Below are 8,781 nucleotides of genomic sequence, written 5' to 3'. Positions count from 1 at the left end.
TTTCTCTGACCTTGACCCTCTTTTTTTACCTCTTATGAGAACTCTTGTGATTACATTGGGTCCAACTGGATAATCCAGGATAATCTTCCCATCTCAAGATTCTTGAATTTAGGTAATGTATTCACAGGTAGAGGAGACTAGCGCATGGACATCTTTGGTGAGGGGCTATTATTCTACCCACCACATCATCATTTTGAGTATATTTGTTTGTTTTTGATCCTATTTACTTTTTTTAAAAAAATTATTGAAACATATTGATTGTACATATTTAGAGGATATAGAGTTATAATTCAATACATGTGAGCAATGCGTGATGATCTACTCACTGTAATTAGCATATTCATTATTACAAATCTTAAACATTTCTTTGTGATGTGAACATCCAATCTCCTCTCTTCTAGTTTTTTTGATAAAATGCAGTAAATCATTGTAGATTCCTGGGTCGACTGTATACCAATAGGACTTATTTTTCCTGTCTAGTTGTAATTTTGCCATCACACCATCCTTAATAGGAGGCCATGGGTGGAGAAAATGAAAATAGTTACAAATATGAACCCTTTAAAAAGTAAACTTGGGTAAACTATTTAACTTCTCAGTCCTCAGTTTCTTCATCTATAACACGAACGTAATAATAGTACAGTACCTGCCTCATTCAATTGTTGTGAGAATTAAACAAGTTAATATTTTCAACACATGGAGAACAGTACTGGCTCATGGCAAGTGCTATATAAGTGTTTTTTAAAAATCACAAAGTAGGACATTCGACATTGCAAAGTTGACTTGGGATTCAGCTGCTTCTGATTTGTCCAATACTATGTTACACATTCTAGGATTAATAGCAACTGGGGCTTATTAACTTAATGGATGTTAATAAATCTCTGGAGTGAATCTGATACAATATTATACGTATTTACTATTTTTTTTTAGAAATATTCCAACATGTTAATGTTTCTCATGTGGGATTATAGGTGATTTTCATCTGCCTTATACTTGATCTATGTCCTATATTTTCTTCAATTAACTTGTGTATCATTTATATTCAGATAAAATAAAAAATGCATGTAATTGTGTGTGTGTGTGTGTGTGTGTGTGTGTGCACAGAGAAAATGAGAGAGAGAAAGAGAAAGATATCAGAGTCTTTGGAAAAGAGCGGAAAATGAATAGCCTCCCTCCTACTCAAGTCATATAAGATAAACCAACACAAAAATTCTTAATGGTAACTCTTTGGTTACTGGATACAGTCTAGACACCCAGACCTAGTATTCAAGACTTTCCAGAAACTGGTTCAAATCACCCTTTATCCTGTAGCTTTCCCTATACTCTTGTTCTTGTGAATCAATCCGGCAAAGGACTATTCAGCAGTTGAGATGTGAACCTGTGCACTGTATTTGGGATCTACAAATATGTACAGTAAACTATCTCTGCTCTCAGGTAGGTAATAATCCAACAGAAGAGACTGAGTTTTATACAACAGAAGACAATGCAATGATCTCAGTGGCATTTTTGATATTGTTGTTACAATCAAATATGATGAGAAAACAAAGGAGCACTTGATTAATCCTAATAAGGTCAGGGCCGGCTTCCTGCATGTGCAACCTGCACAGTCAGAGCCTTGTGCTTAGTAGAGCCTTGTGCTTACCTTCGTTCTCTGCTGCAGCTGTCTTGAAATTCTTAATTCTTAATTCTGAACCCGGGGCCCAGATTTTCATTTTGCACTTGTCCCCACTAATTAAGTAGGCAGTCTTGAATAAAGGTTTGAGGGTAGTGTAAGTGGAAGCTTCAAGCACATCTTCACTAAGAAATACTAACAGGAACAACCAAATCAGCAGGGCTTCCTCTTCCCCTCCTATGCTCTGCCATGCCAAGGACTAGGGGGAGACAGAGGAGGAGTTTTCAAAAAGTTCATGGAAAGATACATATCTTTTAATCGCACTTTTCCATGAACCTTCTGAAGTACCGTGTAAAACATACTAAACAATATTAAAAGATTGGTATTAAAATATATTAAAAGATTGCTGTTGAAAGATAATACAAATCTTTCATGAACTCGTACGAGTGTGTGTATGTATGTGTGTGTGTGTTTCTATATCAGTATATATGCACATGCACTTAAATTTAATCTTGTATTTATAGTCACCCTTAACTTCTTCTTCACTAACCATCCACCTTGGCATTTATTTCTCCACAGAACCAGCAGGAATAGAAAGGTTTGGGGAAGTTGCTCTTTCCTTCCTCTCCCCTTCTTTCCTTCTTCCTTCCTCCCTATCTTCATCCTTCTCACTCTCCTTCATTTCCTCCTCCCTTTTTCTTTCCCTCCCTCACTCTTTTCTTCTTTCCTTCCTTTCTCTTCTCTCCTTCTCCTTCCTTGATCCTTTCCTTCTTTTCTTCTTTCCTCCCCTTTGTTACTTTCAATGAGAGTCAATGAATCTTAAATCACTTAGTCCAACTTCATTGGGCATCACTTAGGCTACTTATTTCAAATGCAGAATGCTACACCTCATCCCAGAAATTGTAATAAATACATCTGGGTTGGGGCTGCAGGAATCTGCAGCACACACAACATACACATGCACACACACACACACATGCACACACATGCACAACACATGAGGATTGTGGTACCCACTCTGAGGAATGTTGCTCAAATTTAATCTAATCCCTTTATGTAATGGTTCCCAGAAACTGAAACTCAGAACAAAAAAGTTACCTTCCTAAAAGTCATATGTTGACTTGGTAGCTATTTTGAAGAAAAAATGTCCATGCTGGTCATCAGATTCCTACTTCAGAGCCCATAAAATATACCTTCTAGAAATCACGGAAATGTGAGTCTCCAACTTATTCCCTTGGGATATGTAGCATTTGAGGCAAATTTCACTGTTTTCACCTTCTTATCTGGCAATGGAAATCAGACTTAAATGAACATGTGGGGACATCCTGGAAGTAGAAAGAAATCAGAAAAGAGAAACTCACAGCACCATCCTGGTGTTGATAAGACAGGGAGTGGCCTCTCAGCATGCACCCTGCTCCCACCAGAAAGCATTCCACATCCCAGACAGAATGGCCTTTTTGAAGTGCAAACCGCCCTCCTGGCACAGCACCCTCCATAAGGAGCTTGGTGCAGTGGAAAAAGCATGAACGCTGGGATCAAATGGGCTGGAATTCAAATCCTGCTTCACCATGTTTAAGCTGTGTGACCTGGGGCAAATTGCTTTGGTTCTCTGTGCCTTGGTTTCCAGATTTATAAAAAAGACAAAGTGATAGCTAACACATGGAGGTCGTGTTCAAGGGATTGTATAATGACATAGTAAGATCACAGGCTCTGAAGTCAGACAGCTGAGTTCAAATATTGTCTCCTCTTCTTAATAGCTGTGACTTTGAACAGGTTACTTAACCTCTCTGGGGTAAATAAGAATTACGATCACACATACCTTGTGGGTCATTTTGATGACCAAATGAAATAATGTATCTTATGTACCTGATTAAGCACTGGGCTCCTAGGAAGGGCTCAATAAATGCTAGTTATATGAAGCATTGAGTAGGAGCTTAACAAACCAGTGGCAAATAAAATGAATGAGATAAAATGGAAGTTTGGAAGTTTTGGCAAAGTCGCACTATGTAATGTGACCAAAACACCACTTGTGTTTCCTCCCTAGGAGTGCTCTCTGAACCCAGTGAATTTCCACTATTGGGGAGAAGCAGGGACGGCAGATCAGATTAAGATAATTGTTTTCCTTGGAAGCTGCAGAATCAAAGTTTGCCTCTGGCACCTCTATTACTGCAACATCAATCCAATCCCCAAATCCCACTGATATAGTGAATGAAACTTAAAAGCTTCAAGAGTAGGGAAGGAAGAATTGAGGAGAGGAGCCAAAATGCTTCAGGCTTCAGTTTGATCCTCTCCTGCCATCTCCCCGCCCTGTCTCTGCCCCAAGCCTCTAAAGCTTCCTCTCTTTCTTTATCTTTTGGGGAAAATAGTCTTTCTGCCTACAGCTTGCTAATGAAAACTTCTGTTTTTTATTCTTTTTCTTTATGGGCAAGGACAAGGGAAGAGGGAATCACACCCAGGGGAAGAAGGGAATAGGGCCATGGTCCTGGACTGCAAATGCAAAGGACACAGCTCTCAGTCAAAGCCCTCACCACATCATTGCACCTGCCTATTTCCTGTGTGCATTTTCACCAGGTAGGGAAGTATCGGGGCCTAGTGTCAAGATCACGAGGCAGTCAGACTTCAAGTAATCCAGGCCCCACAAACAGCTCTGTAGTTAATCTATTGGAACCTCACTTTCCACATCTGTAAAATGGGATAAAATGCATAAAATACTTGGTACCATGCTCTGTAAATCATGCCTTTTTTTCCTCCTTCTCCTTCTTTTCCTCTTTCTTCTCCTTCACTTTTTCTCCCTCTTTCTTCTTCTTACTCTCTTTGTCATTTTTAATCATGATCACTTTCTTCCTGTCATTCTCCATCCCTGCTGCTCAAAGTCAGGGGCACCGTTTTACTCAGTTCTGCCTCCCCTAGCACCCTGCACCTAGTTGGTGCTCAATGGATACTTATATAATAAATAAGGAAATAAAGCTCTCAACTATTCTGTCTTCGCATATTATAAAGCACTCTGATATCTGTGTTCTTACTAATGGGTACTAGCTATTATAACATAAATACTTCTAAGTAAAGAGTTAGAAAACTATATAAACCTAGAACTTCCTTGCCTGAAACCCACATAATGCCCTCAGCCCTCACTTTACAGAAAAGACAATGGAGGCTCAGGGAGAAGTAGGAATTTATCCACAGTCCTCTTGGGGATAGGGACAAAGTGACCTATCTTGAGCCTCATCCATATCTCTATTTCTACAGCACAACACCTTCCTCTAGCAGGTGAGTCTCCTGGCTGTTCCATTTATCCGTTCTTTCATTCATCCATCATTAACTGAAAAAAATCTTTAATAGCATTTACAATGTGTCAGGTAGGCATGGTGCTAGACACTGAGGATACAATTGTAAGTAAAAATAGACCCGATTTCATAGCAGAGACTGCTGTTAACTGAAAACATGTACACCCCACTCCATCCCCATCAACACATAAATAGATATGCAATTTTACATGATAGGACATGCTTCAAAGGACAACTGCAGGATACTATGAGAGAGAGAACAAAGTGTGGACACTATTGAATGTGATATTGAGGAAAGCATCTTTGAGGGAATGGCTTTTAAGTGGAAGTCTAAAGATTAAGAATAGTCTTATGAGCAAGTTCTGCTAGTCCTCAGTGCCATGGCTTATGTGATTGATCCACCCAGAATGTCCTCTCTTACCTCCTGCCTTTAGGTAAGGCTCTCACGTTCTTCAAGGCCCACTACGAATGCTGCTGACTTCATATGTAAGTCTTTCCCTGTCATCCTAGCCCTGCCCCTTCTAAAAAGAAGATCAAGGTTTTCCTATAAGAATACATTTGAATAATTTTAATCCGTATTCTGCAAACACTTTTTCAAAGGCAGTTGACTCTATTTGCAATGGCAAATTCATTAGTGTTCTTTGTATCCGGACGAGAGAGGTCCATATTTATCTAGTATATTTATTGACACGTATTAGTTTGATATAAGCTGAGGTCTGGTCTAAGAAGTTCCAAAAGCATCCTATTACCTAGTGGCATCAGATGTATATGCAACCAGTTATTACACATCAGAACAATAAAATTTGCTAAATCAATGTGAAATCTTAATCAAGAGATTAGAAATGACAAGAGTGGAAAGGAATAAAGGATGGATTTGAAGATGGAAAACATGAGTTTGGATTCTACTTCTGTTCTTCAATGAGTAATAATAATAGTTATAATAATAATGACAACAACAAAAACAAAACTAATCCCTAGGCTTTATGGAGCTCTTAATACATTCCAGGCATTGTGCTAAGAACTTGGCGTACATTAGAACATTTATTTCTTACAGTAATCCTATTAAGAATTACTGTTAGTTTTACCCCAGTTTTACAAATGAGGAAATTGAGGCTTGGGGAAGTTAAATAGCATTCCCAAGATAACACACTTAAGAGTGCAGGATTCAAACTGCGTGGTTTCATTTGGAGCTCTTTCTACATACTCACCAGCAAGTGTATGGCAATCTTAAGCCACGTGGCTATACTTTGCATCAATTTTTCTATCCTAAAATAATGAGGAGGGAGGGCATACTAAAATGACTTCTAAAGTGTCTCTGTTTTAAAGGGCCTGTTCTTTCTCTGCTGAGGAAGAAAAAGAGGTGCTTCCTGGAAGAGGTGTGTGAATACCTAGAGATTGGAGAAATTCTCAGTCTCCTGAGTTCCTTTCACTTCATCTCAAACTCCCATACTGCAATTCTTTGATTATTTATAGAAGATATTCCCAAAGGAGGTAGCTCCATACTCTGCCTTGCAGATTGCAAAGACAGATAAATAAGACATTCCTCATTCTCTTACTCGCTAGGGAAATTGGGGGCTGTGTTTACATCGCTTCCTTGGTATTTATCCTCCTGCTGGCTGTTCCATCCCCTCTATTTCATGTTGTTATTTTACATCCATTAGGGGAGCAGAAAAAACATGAGAAGCCATTCTGATCCACCCCAATCCTCAGAGGGCATTGCTCGGTCAAAGTCAGCATCCTCTCCCTTGTAATTTTCCCTACAAACATCTCATTGAAGAGGCATTTTCCTCCCTTTGAATACTAATGTCCTGATGATGATAAAAATAAATAAATATCTCTCACACACATCAAAACAAAACAGAAGGAAAAATAGAGAGAACAGAAAATCAATTGCATGCTTGATTCATTTCATGTTTATATCCTTCTGGATTTCCTTCCTAGGCTCCTGGGAATTGCCTAGTTAGCAGTTAGGAAGGGCTGGCTGGATCCCTACAGTTTTTAATGTGGTATGCCGGTCTTCTGTGGTTTTTCTTTGGAAAGGGACTGGACTTTATCATGACACCTTCTGAACACATGAGCCTCCGTTCTTTACCCACCAGACCCATGGAGATGTTGATATAGTCCATTATGTATGAGGGACTGACAAGATTATTTTTATTTTTTCAGTATTTTCCTGGAAATGGGGGCTTTGCTTCAAGAAAACCCTGTCTATGGTTGGTCAAAACAATTTTGATCATCCAAGTCCTTATTTGGTTAATTTATTTTTACCTTGGCTCTTCAATGAAGGAAAAACATAAACTAAGCACCTAGCTATGCACCAAAATGTATTCCATTTAATCTGAAAACAAAGACACTGAAGAAAATAAGTGTCCTAATGTCTAGGTGGAGAAACTGAGACTCAGAGTATAAATGCAAGTCTAGCTGGGAGATTCTGAGAAATCTTTGCAGCACTTTGTTATAAATTTACTTCCCTATGATAAGTTTTAAAAGGCAATGTGGTATAGCTCATATCACTAGGTTTTAGAATATTAGATTTGAGTCTCTTACAAGCTACATGGCCTTAAGAAAAAAGTATGAACTTCTCTGAATCTTACTTTCCTCCCCTCTTGGTATAAAAGAGAGTGTGTGAACTTTGAACCCAGAAATGGGAGACAGAATTCTGTCTTCACCATTTTTTCCAAAAGTAATGTCTGAGATGAGGAATTATGCACATGTTATTTATTAAAGATGTGCTCCCAGGAAAGACTGATAAGGGGAGAGCAGAAGAGGGGTGAGACAAAGCCAGTCAAGGGTGTGATTTTGGGTGAAGTCTCAATCTCAGCCTGATCTCACAGCGAGCTCTGGGGCATGACAATTCTCAGAGTTTGTCCTAACTCAAGGCAAGAGAGTTGGGTGTTCACAGTGTGGCACCCACCTGTCATTTGTAAGAGCCACCCAGAGAGGGTGTAAACTCCCAAGTATCCTGGCTTTCTGCTTGTGCTGGGCTTTATAAGTTTGTATTACTATAAAGATCTGGGTGGAAGGCTCTGTGTTTCTGGGTATAGCATTTTACTTTTCCATTTTAGTTTCCCTTCTCTAAAATGAGTCAGTGAGATTCTACAGTTTTAAGTTTTTAAATTGTTCTACATGCAATTGAAGTTTTTAAATTGTTCAACATGCAATTGAAAAATAAACGTATATAATATGTGTGTGTGTGTGTGTGTGTGTGTGCATTATACATATATGTTTCTTTCACTGGAACTTATGATTCTTGGACCAGGGATCTTGATTTTACTCAGTAACGTATTTCACACTTTTACAAGAGCACTGGTTGTAGAAGGAGCTCAATAAATATCTAACAAAGGAATAAATGAATGATGAACAAATGGATATTTACTCAAATGTGAACAATACTCAAAAGGTATGATCCGACCTTTAACTGAAGACATAGACCTTTGGGAACCCTGGAGTAATGAAGAAGTCTAAATTTGAACTCTCACCCACGAGCAGACCCAAATCCTCCTCTGCCCAATGAACGTCAACATTTACATGACCAAGACCCTAACAACAACCCCCTTACATTCTTCCCCACCCTGACCCTGCCACAGCATCCACTCATTTCTTCATTGTCTAGATCACAATTTCTTACTTGAGGTTTTAGTGCTTGAAAATTTCTCTTATTTTCTTGGGAATTCAGCTGTGTATTTAATGTCTAGGATTCCTAAGTGTTGTGTAGGAGTGGACATTTTCAATTCTCTACCCTATTCTATAGCAAAAAATAAAAAAAGGAAATCTGATTTTAAAATATCTACACATTTTCCAAATCCCAGGTTCTAAGAAAAACCTAGAGTCATACATCATTAAAAGCCTCTTTGAATGAGAGAAAAAGGGAGAAAGCAAGGGAACGTT

The sequence above is a fragment of the Galeopterus variegatus genome, unplaced genomic scaffold, assembly GCF_000696425.1.
Source record: "Galeopterus variegatus unplaced genomic scaffold, G_variegatus-3.0.2 Scaffold2461, whole genome shotgun sequence".
Classification (NCBI taxonomy): Eukaryota; Metazoa; Chordata; class Mammalia; order Dermoptera; family Cynocephalidae; genus Galeopterus; species Galeopterus variegatus.
This window is presented reverse-complemented; position numbering follows the sequence as displayed.